Source organism: Pseudophryne corroboree, chromosome 1, assembly GCF_028390025.1.
Source record: "Pseudophryne corroboree isolate aPseCor3 chromosome 1, aPseCor3.hap2, whole genome shotgun sequence".
Lineage (NCBI taxonomy): Eukaryota > Metazoa > Chordata > Amphibia > Anura > Myobatrachidae > Pseudophryne > Pseudophryne corroboree.
Genome location: NC_086444.1, coordinates 903,722,112 through 903,736,974, shown reverse-complemented (window position 1 = coordinate 903,736,974; position 14,863 = coordinate 903,722,112).

Below are 14,863 nucleotides of genomic sequence, written 5' to 3'. Positions count from 1 at the left end.
GGATGTCTAGTTGGTGGTGGGGGAGGGGTAATGCTACGGCCGCCGGGACCAATATAAACGTGTCTCCTGGCTGTGGCATTACCACCCTGGCTAGTGGAGCCCAGTACTGGTTTGAGAAATATGGAGTACCCCTACATCTCCCCCCCCCCCCCCCCATATTTTTGGAACCTGGACTGGTCTAAGAGGCTGGTGCAGGTTGTATTTTTTTCAACCAGGAACAGGTCAAAGAACCCAATGCTGGTTATGCTTTTTTCTTTTTTGGGGGGGAGACACACCCCACATCTTTTTATTTTTTACTTTTACACAGAAGCATGCACGTATCTCACTGATGTGTGCATGCTTCTGTCAAAACTCGCCTATAAAAAGCTGGTTTATTTATAGGCACACTTTTGGTCAGGTTTGGGTTAGTGATGAGCGGGTTCGGTTTCTCGGAAACCGAACCCCCCCGAACTTCACGCTTTTTACACGGGTCCGAGGCAGACTCGGATCTTCCCGCCTTGCTCGGCTAACCCGAGCGCGCCCGAACGTCATCATCCCGCTGTCGGATTCTCGCGAGGCTCGTATTCTATCGCGAGACTCGGATTCTATATAAGGAGCCGCGCGTCGCCGCCATTTTCACACGTGCATTGAGATTGATAGGGAGAGGACGTGGCTGGCGTCCTCTCCGTTTAGAGTAGACTAGAGAGTAGTAGAGAGTAGAGACACTTGATTTACTAATTTTGGGGAGCATATTAGGACGGAGTACTACTTGCTGATAGTGTGACCAGTGACCACCAGTTTAATTAATCCGTTCTCTGCCTGAAAAAAAACGATACACAGTGTGACACAGTCACATACCATATCTGTGCTCAGCCTCAGTGTGCCCTCAGTGTGCTGCATCATCTATGTAATACTGTATATCTGACTGTGCTGAGTGCTCACTGCTCACACAGCTTAATTGTGGGGGAGACTGGGGAGCAGTTATAGCAGGAGTACATATTTTAACAGTGCACACTTTTGCTGCCAGAGTGCCACTGCCAGTGCCAGTGTGACTGACCAGTGACCACCGACCACCAGTATATTGTGATTGTCTGCCTGAAAAAGTTAAACACTCGTCGTGTGGTGTTTTTATTCTATAAACGCATTCTGCTGACAGTGTCCAGCAGGTCCGTCATTATATAATATATACCTGTCCGGCTGCAGTAGTGATATATATATTTTATATCTCATTATCATCCAGTCTATATTAGCAGCAGACGCAGTACGGTAGTCCACGGCTGTAGCTACCTCTGTGTCGGCAGTCGCTAGTCCATCCATAATTGTATACCACCTACCTGTGGTGTTTTTTTTTTTCTATCTTCTTGATACTACTAGTAGCTTACTTTAGGAGTCTGCAGTGCTGAGCTGACAGTGTCCAGCAGGTCCGTCATTATATAATATATACCTGTCCGGCTGCAGTAGTGATATATATATATTTTATATCTCATTATCATCCAGTCTATATTAGCAGCAGACGCAGTACGGTAGTCCATGGCTGTAGCTACCTCTGTGTCGGCAGTCGCTCGTCCATCCATAATTGTATACCACCTACCCGTGTTGTTTTTTTTTTTCCTATCTTCTTGATACTAGTAGCTTACTTTAGGAGTCTGCAGTGCTGAGCTGACAGTATCCAGCAGGTCCGTCATTATATAATATATACCTGTCCGGCTGCAGTAGTGATATATATATATTTTATATCTCATTATCATCCAGTCTATATTAGCAGCAGACGCAGTACGGTAGTCCACGGCTGTAGCTACCTCTGTGTCGGCAGTCGCTAGTCCATCCATAATTGTATACCACCTACCTGTGGTGTTTTTTTTTTTGTCTATCTTCTTGATACTACTAGTAGCTTACTTTAGGAGTCTGCAGTGCTGAGCTGACAGTGTCCAGCAGGTCCGTCATTATATAATATATACCTGTCTGGCTGCAGTAGTGATATATATATATTTTATATCTCATTATCATCCAGTCTATATTAGCAGCAGACGCAGTACGGTAGTCCACGGCTGTAGCTACCTCTGTGTCGGCAGTCGCTAGTCCATCCATAATTGTATACCACCTACCTGTGGTGTTTTTTTTTTTCTATCTTCTTGGTACTACTAGTAGCTTACTTTAGGAGTCTGCAGTGCTGAGCTGACAGTGTCCAGCAGGTCCGTCATTATATAATATATACCTGTCCGGCTGCAGTAGTGATATATATATATATTTTATATCTCATTATCATCCAGTCTATATTAGCAGCAGACGCAGTATGGTAGTCCACGGCTGTAGCTACCTCTGTGTCGGCAGTCGCTAGTCCATCCATAATTGTATACCACCTACCTGTGGTGTTTTTTTTTCTATCTTCTTGATACTACTAGTAGCTTACTTTAGGAGTCTGCAGTGCTGAGCTGACAGTGTCCAGCAGGTCCGTCATTATATAATATATACCTGTCCGGCTGCAGTAGTGATATATATATATTTTATATCTCATTATCATCCAGTCTATATTAGCAGCAGACACAGTACGGTAGTCCACGGCTGTAGCTACCTCTGTGTCGGCAGTTGCTAGTCCATCCATAATTGTATACCACCTACCTGTGGTGTTTTTTTTTTTCTATTTTCTTGATACTACTAGTAGCTTACTTTAGGAGTCTGCAGTGCTGAGCTGACAGTGTCCAGCAGGTCCGTCATTATATAATATATACCTGTCCGGCTGCAGTAGTGATATATATATATATTTTTTATATCATTATCATCCAGTCTATATTAGCAGCAGACGCAGTACGGTAGTCCACGGCTGTAGCTACCTCTGTGTCGGCAGTCGCTCGTCCATCCATAATTGTATACCACCTACCCGTGGTGTGTTTTTTTCCCCCTATCTTCTTGATACTAGTAGCTTACTTTAGGAGTCTGCAGTGCTGAGCTGACAGTGTCCAGCAGGTCCGTCATTATATAATATATACCTGTCCGGCTGCAGTAGTGATATATATATATTTTATATCTCATTGTCATCCAGTCTATATTAGCAGCAGACGCAGTACGGTAGTCCACGGCTGTAGCTACCTCTGTGTCGGCAGTCGCTAGTCCATCCATAATTGTATACCACCTACCTGTGGTGTTTTTTTTTTTTCTATCTTCTTGATACTCCTAGTAGCTTACTTTAGGAGTCTGCAGTGCTGAGCTGACAGTGTCCAGCAGGTCCGTCATTATATAATATATACCTGTCCGGCTGCAGTAGTGATATATATATTTTTTTTTTATATCATTATCATCCAGTCTATATTAGCAGCAGACGCAGTACGGTAGTCCACGGCTGTAGCTACCTCTGTGTCGGCAGTCGCTCGTCCATCCATAATTGTATACCACCTACCTGTGGTGTTTTTTTTTTTCTATCTTCTTGATACTACTAGTAGCTTACTTTAGGAGTCTGCAGTGCTGAGCTGACAGTGTCCAGCAGGTCCGTCATTATATAATATATACCTGTCCGGCTGCAGTAGTGATATATATATATATTTTTTATATCATTATCATCCAGTCTATATTAGCAGCAGACGAAGTACGGTAGTCCACGGCTGTAGCTACCTCTGTGTCGGCAGTCGCTCGTCAATCCATAAGTATACTAGTATCCATCCATCTCCATTGTTTACCTGAGGTGCCTTTTAGTTGTGCCTATTAAAATATGGAGAACAAAAATGTTGAGGTTCCAAAAATAGGGAAAGATCAAGATCGACTTCCACCTCGTGCTGAAGCTGCTGCCACTAGTCATGGCCGAGACGATGAAATGCCAGCAACGTCGTCTGCCAAGGCTGATGCCCAATGTCATAGTACAGAGCATGTAAAATCCAAAACACCAAATATCAGTAAAAAAAGGACTCAAAAATCTAAAATAAAATTGTCGGAGGAGAAGCGTAAACTTGCCAATATGCCATTTACCACACGGAGTGGCAAGGAACGGCTGAGGCCCTGGCCTATGTTCATGGCTAGTGGTTCAGCTTCACATGAGGATGGAAGCACTCAGCCTCTCGCTAGAAAAATGAAAAGACTCAAGCTGGCAAAAGCACAGCAAAGAACTGTGCGTTCTTCGAAATCACAAATCCACAAGGAGAGTCCAATTGTGTCGTTTGCGATGCCTGACCTTCCCAACACTGGACGTGAAGAGCATGCGCCTTCCACCATTTGCACGCCCCCTGCAAGTGCTGGAAGGAGCACCCGCAGTCCAGTTCCTGATAGTCAGATTGAAGATGTCAGTGTTGAAGTACACCAGGATGAGGAGGATATGGGTGTTGCTGGCGCTGGGGAGGAAATTGACCAGGAGGATTCTGATGGTGAGGTGGTTTGTTTAAGTCAGGCACCCGGGGAGACACCTGTTGTCCGTGGGAGGAATAGGGCCATTGACATGCCTGGTGAAAATACCAAAAAAATCAGCTCTTCGGTGTGGAAGTATTTCAACAGAAATGCAGACAACATTTGTCAAGCCGTGTGTTGCCTTTGTCAAGCTGTAATAAGTAGGGGTAAGGACGTTAACCACCTCGGAACATCCTCCTTTATACGTCACCTGCAGCGCATTCATCATAAGTCAGTGACAAGTTCAAAAACTTTGGGCGACAGCGGAAGCAGTCCACTGACCAGTAAATCCCTTCCTCTTGTTACCAAGCTCACGCAAACCACCCCACCAACTCCCTCAGTGTCAATTTCCTCCTTCCCCAGGAATGCCAATAGTCCTGCAGGCCATGTCACTGGCAATTATGACGAGTCCTCTCCTGCCTGGGATTCCTCCGATGCATCCTTGCGTGTAACGCCTACTGCTGCTGGCGCTGCTGTTGTTGCTGCTGGGAGTCGATGGTCATCCCAGAGGGGAAGTCGTACTCGTAAGACCACTTTTACTACTTCCACCAAGCAATTGACTGTCCAACAGTCCTTTGCGAGGAAGATGAAATATCACAGCAGTCATCCTGCTGCAAAGCGGATAACTGAGGCCTTGGCATCCTGGGCGGTGAGAAACGTGGTTCCGGTATCCATCATTACTGCAGAGGCAACTAGAGACTTGTTGGAGGTACTGTGTCCCCGGTACCAAATACCATCTAGGTTCCATTTCTCTAGGCAGGCGATACCGAAAATGTACACAGACCTCAGAAAAAGACTCACCAGTGTCCTAAAAAATGCAGTTGTACCCAATGTCCACTTAACCACGGACATGTGGACAAGTGGAGCAGGGCAGACTCAGGACTATATGACTGTGACAGCCCACTGGGTAGATGTATGGACTCCCGCCGCAAGAACAGCAGCGGCGGCACCAGTAGCAGCATCTCGCAAACGCCAACTCTTTCCTAGGCAGGCTACGCTTTGTATCACCGCTTTCCAGAATACGCACACAGCTGAAAACCTCTTACGGCAACTGAGGAAGATCATCGCAGAATGGCTTACCCCAATTGGACTCTCCTGTGGATTTGTGGCTTCGGACAACGCCAGCAATATTGTGTGTGCATTAAATCTGGGCAAATTCCAGCACGTCCCATGTTTTGCACATACCTTGAATTTGGTGGTGCAGAATTATTTAAAAAACGAGAGGGGCGTGCAAGAGATGCTGTCGGTGGCCAGAAAAATTGCGGGACACTTTCGGCGTACAGGCACCACGTACAGAAGACTGGAGCACCACCAAAAACGCCTGAACCTGCCCTGCCATCATCTGAAGCAAGAAGTGGTAACGAGGTGGAATTCAACCCTCTATATGCTTCAGAGGTTGGAGGAGCAGCAAAAGGCCATTCAAGCCTATACAACTGAGCACGATATAGGAGGTGGAATGCACCTGTCTCAAGCGCAGTGGAGAATGATTTCAACGTTGTGCAAGGTTCTGCAACCTTTTGAACTTGCCACACGTGAAGTCAGTTCAGACACTGCCAGCCTGAGTCAGGTCATTCCCCTCATCAGGCTTTTGCAGAAGAAGCTGGAGACATTGAAGGAGGAGCTAACACAGAGCGATTCCGCTAGGCATGTGGGACTTGTGGATGGAGCCCTTAATTCGCTTAACAAGGATTCACGGGTGGTCAATCTGTTGAAATCAGAGCACTACATTTTGGCCACCGTGCTCGATCCTAGATTTAAAACCTACCTTGGATCTCTCTTTCTGGCAGGCACAAGTCTGCTGGGGTTCAAAGAACTGCTGGTGACAAAATTGTCAAGTCAAGCGGAACGCGACCTGTCAACATCTCCTCCTTCACATTCTCCCGCAACTGGGGGTGCGAGGAAAAGGCTCAGAATTCCGAGCCCACCCACTGGCGGTGATGCAGGGCAGTCTGGAGCGACTGCTGATGCTGACATCTGGTCCGGACTGAAGGACCTGCCAACGATTACGGACATGTCGTCTACTGTCACTGCATATGATTCTCTCCCCATTGAAAGAATGGTGGAGGATTATATGAGTGACCGCATCCAAGTAGGCACGTCAGACAGTCCGTACTTATACTGGCAGGAAAAAGAGGCAATTTGGAGGCCCTTGCACAAACTGGCTTTATTCTACCTAAGTTGCCCTCCCACAAGTGTGTACTCCGAAAGAGTGTTTAGTGCCGCCGCTCACCTTGTCAGCAATCGGCGTACGAGGTTACATCCAGAAAATGTGGAGAAGATGATGTTCATTAAAATGAATTATAATCAATTCCTCCGTGGAGACATTGACCAGCAGCAATTGCCTCCACAAAGTACACAGGGAGCTGAGATGGTGGATTCCAGTGGGGACGAATTGATAATCTGTGAGGAGGGGGATGTACACGGTGATATATCGGAGGATGATGATGAGGTGGACATCTTGCCTCTGTAGAGCCAGTTTGTGCAAGGAGAGATTAATTGCTTCTTTTTTGGTGGGGGTCCAAACCAACCCGTCATTTCAGTCACAGTCGTGTGGCAGACCCTGTCACTGAAATGATGGGTTGGTTAAAGTGTGCATGTCCTGTTTATACAACATAAGGGTGGGTGGGAGGGCCCAAGGACAATTCCATCTTGCACCTCTTTTTTCTTTCATTTTTCTTTGCGTCATGTGCTGTTTGGGGGGTGTTTTTTGGAAGGGCCATCCTGCGTGACACTGCAGTGCCACTCCTAGATGGGCCAGGTGTTTGTGTCGGCCACTAGGGTCGCTTAGCTTACTCACACAGCTACCTCATTGCGCCTCTTTTTTTCTTTGCGTCATGTGCTGTTTGGGGAGTGTTTTTTGGAAGGGCCATCCTGCGTGACACTGCAGTGCCACTCCTAGATGGGCCCGGTGTTTGTGTCGGCCACTAGGGTCGCTTAGCTTACTCACACAGCTACCTCATTGCGCCTCTTTTTTTCTTTGCGTCATGTGCTGTTTGGGGAGTGTTTTTTGGAAGGGCCATCCTGCGTGACACTGCAGTGCCACTCCTAGATGGGCCAGGTGTTTGTGTCGGCCACTAGGGTCGCTTAGCTTACTCACACAGCTACCTCATTGCGCCTCTTTTTTTCTTTGCATCATGTGCTGTTTGGGGAGTGTTTTTTGGAAGGGCCATCCTGCGTGACACTGCAGTGCCACTCCTAGATGGGCCAGGTGTTTGTGTCGGCCACTTGGGTCGCTTAGCTTATCCATCCAGCGATCTCGGTGCAAATTTTAGGACTAAAAATAATATTGTGAGGTGTGAGGTGTTCAGAATAGACTGAAAATGAGTGGAAATTATGGTTATTGAGGTTAATAATACTTTGGGATCAAAATGACCCCCAAATTCTATGATTTAAGCTGTTTTTTAGGGTTTTTTGAAAAAAAACACCCAAATCCAAAACACACCCGAATCCGACAAAAAAAATTCGGTGAGGTTTTGCCAAAACGCGTTCGAACCCAAAACACGGCCGCGGAACCGAACCCAAAACCAAAACACAAAACCCGAAAAATTTCCGGTGCTCATCCCTAGTTTGGGTGCGAGTTTAAAACTCACACCCTATTACATTGCCACAGTTTGATGGTTTCCCTGCTTTGTGTGAGTTGTGGGATTGCGGAAAACATGCTAGTTTGCATGTTCCCACATCTTATTACAGTGGATGAGTTTACAAAATGTGCGAGTTTAGTGCTAAGCTTGCATATTTTGCTAACTTGTACAATGGGGGTCATTCCGAGTTGATCGCTCGCTAGCAGTTTTTAGCAGCTGTGCAAACGCTAAGCCGCCACCCTCTGGGAGTGTATTTTAGCTTAACAGAAGTGCAAACGAAAGGATCGCAGAGCGGCTACAAAAAAAATTGTGCAGTTTCAGAGTAGCTCCAGACCTACTCCTAGCTTGCGATCACTTCAGACTGTTCAGTTCCGGATTTGACATCACAAACACGCCCTGCGTTCGGCCAGTCACGCCTGTGTTTTTCCTGGCACGCCTGCGTTTTTTCAAACACTACCTGAAAACGGTCAGTTGACACCCAGAAACGCCCACTTCATGTCAATCACTCTGCGGCTGGCATTGAGACTGAAAAGCATTGCTAGACCTTGTGTAAAAATACAACGGCCGTTGTGAAAGTACGTCGCGCGTGCGCACTGCGCCGCATACGCAGAAGTGCCAATTCTTCACTTAATCGCTGCGCTGCGAACATTTTTCACTAGCGATCAACTCGGAATGAACCCCAATATTACATTTGTCCTCATGTTTGATGCAAAGTGCTAGCAGTACTGTACTGTTAGGGTATTTTAACCTGTTCAGGTCTGGTCTATTAACTCTCTTCAGTAATCAGTCAGAATTCTGTTCCTTTAGCAACCGGTTGGAGGTCAGTGAATGAAAAGATGACACACAGGATTATGTGTAACCTAGGCAAATCATAGCTGACCCGCTTAGGGCCCGTCACAGGTTTATTTTTATAGTTTAAAGACAAAAGGAATCATGCTTGCCAATACATTTAGCCAATCAGAATACACCATGTATGTCTCAGAACCTGAAATACATCAATTGTCATACAAGATTCTAATTAGCAATTAGAACATTCTTGAATATGGTTTATTGCTTTGTGGTTATCAGTCTCTCGGACATAAACTCAAAACATTCTTCAACATTCTTCCCGACTGGCCTTGGATACATCTGGCGTTGCATGTCCTTGAACAATTCATGCTTTAAACAAGATATTCGGAGTATATAGTTTTCTGAATATCTGTACAATATATTTAAGGATACATGAACACATTTTGTGATTAACAGTAAATATCTTAATCAATGCAAAAAAGCGTGAATCAATATATTTGCTATACTGCGGAAGCTCCTACACCATCAGTACTTATCACTTTGCTTCAAGCCATTTACCAGGACAGGGATTTTAGAAGCTTTGTGTTGGCACCTTCACAATAGTAAATGCAAGCAGTAATGCTCATTATTGCACTGCGAGGTGCGTCATAATTATAACGTCCCAGCTGCATTAAATGCGGTTGGTTATGAATATGATGCTCTGCGTAGTTTAAGACAGACACTGTGATGCTCTTTGTATAGTATATAGGCCACTGGGATGCTTTCTATCTTGTGAAGCGGTAGGAAGAATGCTCTCTGTGTTTATAGACACCATGATGCTGTCTGTATTATATTGCCATCATTAGAATGTTGCATAGGCCTCGTCAGGGCCGGTGCTAGGGTGTTCGGCGCCCCCCTGCACACTATAAATTTGTGCCCTCCCATATTTAAGTAAGGGATAGTGGCCCTCATTCCGAGTTGTTCGCTCGCTAGCTGCTTTTAGTAGCAGTGCAAACGCTAGGCCGCCGCCCTCTGGGAGTGTATCTTAGTTTAGCAGAATAGCGAACGAAAGATTAGTAGAACTGCTACTAAATAATTCCCTGCAGTTTCTGAGTAGCTCCAGACCTACTCCTAGACTGCGATCACCTCAGTCCGTTTAGTTCCTGGTTTGACGTCACAAACACGCCCTGCGTTCGGCCAGCCACTCCTCTGTTTCTCCAGCCACTCCTACGTTTTTACTTGGCACGCCTGCGTTTTTCAGCACACTCCCTGAAAACGGCCAGTTTACGCCCAGAAACACCCACTTCCTGTCAATCACACTACGATCACTCGAGCGATGAAAAAACGTTGCTCGAGTTTGTGTAAATCTACAAAATTTTGTGTGAAAGTACTTAGCGCATGCGCGCTGCGTACCATGCGCATGCGCATTTTTGCCGTTTTTTTCACTTAATCGCTGCACTGCGAATATCGGCTGCGAGCGAACAACTCGGAATGACCCCCAGTGTCTGCTTAAGGCACACATAACAAAAATGGGTGTAATCTCACAAAGAATGGGAATGTCCACACAATAATACCCCCAATTCAAATACATCACACAGTAGTAACCTTTATTCACATCACGCTACACAGTGGTACCTCTATACACATACCTGCTGCTGCCTGTCTGTTATACAGGTGCAGCGGGGAGGAGAAGGAGGGAGAGACCTGATTCTGGACTGAAGACTGAAGAACCTGATTCTGGACTGAAGAACCGTGAGTCATGCTGTCAGCTTTCCAGTCAGGCGCAGCAGAAGCCGACAACAACAGTGGACAGCAGCAGCAGAGCCAGATTATTGTTTTGTGGGGCCCTAGGCTAGATATAGATTGGGGGCCCTTCCAGCTTTTATTCATTCCTGGAATGTCAGTATAGCCCAGCCTATAAAATTTTACCACCATTAACCTTATTGGTGCTGGCCTGTTGGTACATCTGGCAGACGCTTGACCCCCCTCCCACCCTCTGAATCCAGGCCCACTTGCCTTTACGACACATTTCTCTCACTAGAGACCTGTCTAAAACTTTGAAATCATTTGTTGTGTTACCTAAACCAACCAATTAGACATTTCATTCTATCTGTATCCCTTTCTGTCTGTCTGTCTGTCTGTCTGTCTGTGCTTCTATATGTGCTCCATTCTGTCTGTGCTTCAACCTAGGCTTCGTTCTGCCTGTGCCTCTATATGTACCACTTTCTGCCTCTAACTGTACACTTTTCTGCCTCTTTGTGCCTCTATCTTTACCCCTTTCTTCCTCTGTGCCCTATTCTGCCTCTATCTTTACCCACTACTGCCTTTCTGTGCCCCCTTCTGCTTCTCTGTGCCTCTAACTTTATCCTCTTTCTGCCTATTTTCCCATTCTACGCTATCCATTATTTATTTCACCCCCTACCCGTGTGTTCTCTCACAGACACTGTGACACCCCTTACCCCTGTATTCTCTCCCTGTCACTGTGTCACCCCATACCCCTGTATTCTCTCCCTGTCACTGTGTCACCCCATACCCCTGTATTCTCTCCCTGTCACTGTGTCACCCCATACCCCTGTATTCTCTCCCTGTCACTGTGTCACCCCATACCCCTGTATTCTCTCCCTGTCACTGTGTCACCCCATACCCCTGTATTCTCTCCCTGTCAATGTGTCACCCCTTACCCCTGTATTCTCTCTCTGCCATTGTGTCACCTCTACCCGTGTTCTCTCCCAGCCACTGTGTCACCCTCGTACCCCTGTAATCTCTCCCTGCCACTGTGTCCCCCCATACCCCTGTATTCTCTCCCTGCCACTGTGTCCCCCCATACCCCTGTATTCTCTCCCTGCCACTGTGTCACCCCCTTCTCTCCCTGTCACTGTGTCACCCCATACCCCTGTATTCTCTCCCTGTCACTGTGTCACCCCATACCCCTGTATTCTCTCCCTGTCAATGTGTCACCCCTTACCCCTGTATTCTCTCTCTGCCATTGTGTCACCTCTACCCGTGTTCTCTCCCAGCCACTGTGTCACCCCCGTACCCCTGTAATCTCTCCCTGCCACTGTGTCCCCCCATACCCCTGTATTCTCTCCCTGCCACTGTGTCCCCCCATACCCCTGTATTCTCTCCCTGCCACTGTGTCACCCCCTTCTCTCCCTGTCACTGTGTCACCCCATACCCCTGTATTCTCTCCCTGCCACTGTGTCACCCCCTACCCCTGTATTCTCTCCCTGCCTCTGTGTCACCCGCTACCCCTGTATTCTCTCCCTGCCACTGTATCACCCCATACCCCTGTATTTTCTCCCTGTAAATGTGTCACCCCTTACCCCTGTATTCTCTCCCTGTAAATGTGTCACCCCCTACCCCTGTGTTCTCTCCCTGCCATTGTGTCACCCCCTAGCCCTGTATTCTCTCCCTGCCACTGTATCACCCCCAGAGCCGGCGCTACCATTAGGCAGCTTTAGGCAGCTGCCTATGGGCGTCGGCACTTCAAGGGCGGAACTGAGTGGGAAAAAAATTAAGGCTGTGAGTGACAGGGTGTGTGCTGCGCAGCCTATGCTTGCGTGAAGGGTTGTGAGACTCCTGCGGCTGCTCCATGTTCACCCGATGTCGGATCTGCCAGACCGGGGCTGGAGCTGCATGTTCAGGGCCTGTCGCCGCCTCCCCCTTCTGCGTCTCTCACTCCCACCTGTGTTCCCCGCCGTGACCTGTTGACCGGCATCACAAGTTGTGCAAAGAGCTGCTGCTGGAGTCCGGGGAGGAGGGCATGACGAGGCGGCACTTTCACCTGGGGCGACCTCCGGACCACCAGCTGATCTGATCTCCCTCCCAGCGGCCCTGACCGGCGGCGCAGCGGCGGCAGAGAGTCCAAGCACAGCAGGCACCACCCCATGCAGGAGTTCATTTTCAAAGGCTACATCTGCCGGCTGTCCACCCTCATCGAGAGCCACAGGAGGAAAACCACGGTCAGTGTCTTGCACCTCAGCTGCTGTCATACATTTGACCAGCAGGGGGTGCTGTAGCAGCTGCACCTCTTTAGTGCCTGAGAGGTGCCAGCGGCCTCAACATGCAAAATATGTGAATATATAGTGTCTATGTAAAATATATATATATATATATATATACACTGTCCTTGTGATCCGGCTCTCCTTTAGACGTGATTGCTGCACCGGTTGCCTCCGTAATAGATGAATCATATATACAACAGCCGTGGCACTCCTGGTGTCTGATTTTAAAAAAACTCTCATGCAGGCAAGTCTAACGTGACAACGTTTCAATGACTTTATTTTGTCATTTTCCTCAGGTCTAACTGACAAACATATACATCTTACCTTATAAAGGATCTAAACACCCTGTGTGACCAAACGCCTCCGGACAGCGGGATCCCGCCCGCCCCGTACAGCTGACCGGAAGTGACGATCCGCCGCGTCACTTGCCCCGGCCGTGCTCCCCATCACCATGCCAACATAGTAAACAATACAAGAGACAGCTGCAGAGACAAACATATGTACGAAGTCACTCAATTGACTGATACAAAAACATGGTAACAGGATATGAAATATACATTATTATGATAATTAATCTGTTGACCAGTAACATATCCACACATGCTACAAAAACGTTGTTCAGCAACAAAAAAACATAGTTAACGGGGGTATCCACCCTGCAAACAGTAAGCATATAAAGCATACCTTAATCATGTTGCTGATACATGGCAAAATAAGATCAACAAATGCTCAATGCGTGTCATGCAATATCATGTTGCTGGCTGTGCATAGCGCACACTGTGTGTAATGCTAAAATCTACTGACAGACAATTTTAAAGCAGACAATTTTATAAAAAAACAGCTAAGACCATGGGACTCGTTAAGTCCCCGTGGGTGGACAGTATCCAAGCGATATATCCACCGTGCTTCTAATCTTAAGAGTTTAGCCGCCCGGTCACCACCCCGGATAGAGGCGGGCACATGATCGATCATGCGATATCTTAATGTAGTTAATGAGTGACGTTGTAGTGCAAAGTGCCTGGCGACCGGTTGTTCGCTAGTACCTTTGTTGATAGCTAATTTGATGGCAAACCTATGGGCTGCCATCCGTTCCTTAAACATCCTTTGGGTCTTGCCTACATAAGACAACCCACATGGGCATATCAACTGGTACACCACGAAACGGGATCCACAAGTTAAAGTGTGTAGAATAACTAGAGTTTTCCCTGAATGGGGATGCTGAAAGGTGTCACCTGCTATCATATATTGGCAGGTTGTGCAGGTGCATCGAATACACCCCCTATGTCTACCTACAGTAGAGTCGGTAGTGGCAGTGTCTTGGGTCACATCTGTTTTAACTAGAATGTCCCTGATATTCTTGTTACGTTTGTAACAGGACATTAATTTGGTATTTTTTAAAGGAAGCTCCGGATCGCCCTGTATTATGGGCCATAATTGTTTGGATATGTGGTTAATCCCAGTACTAGCTGCATGATATTGTGTCACCCAGGGGATAATTGGTTTAGGATCTCTATGTACCTGTGATGGACTAATGAGTGAAGCTCTATCAATGTTTAGGACTTTTTGCCTTGCCTCCTGTAGCAACTGAATAGGGTACCCTCGTTCAACAAACTGATTAATCATTACATCCATTTGTGACAATGCTTTGATTGGATCAGATGTGATCCGTCTAATACGGAGAAGCTGGGAGAAAGGTAGTCCCCGCTTGAGTGGTTGGGGATGAAAACTATTGTAATGCAAAACATTGTTTTTATCAGTGGATTTATGATATAAAGAAGTGGAAATGCGGCCTTGATGGATAGAAATTTCCACATCCAAATAATTAATTACTTGCTCACTGATGGTGTATGTCAATTTAATAGGATGCTGTTTGGCATTGTGCACTCTAATGACCGATTCTAGTTGTGATTGGGACCCCTGCCAGATTAATAACAGGTCGTTTCGTGGTGTACCAGTTGATATGCCCATGTGGGTTGTCTTATGTAGGCAAGACCCAAAGGATGTTTAAGGAACGGATGGCAGCCCATAGGTCTGCCATCAAATTAGCTATCAACAAAGGTACTAGCGAAAAACCGGTCGCCAGGCACTTTGCACTACAACGTCACTCATTAACTACATTAAGATATCGCATGATCTATCATGTGCCCGCCTCTATCCGGGGTG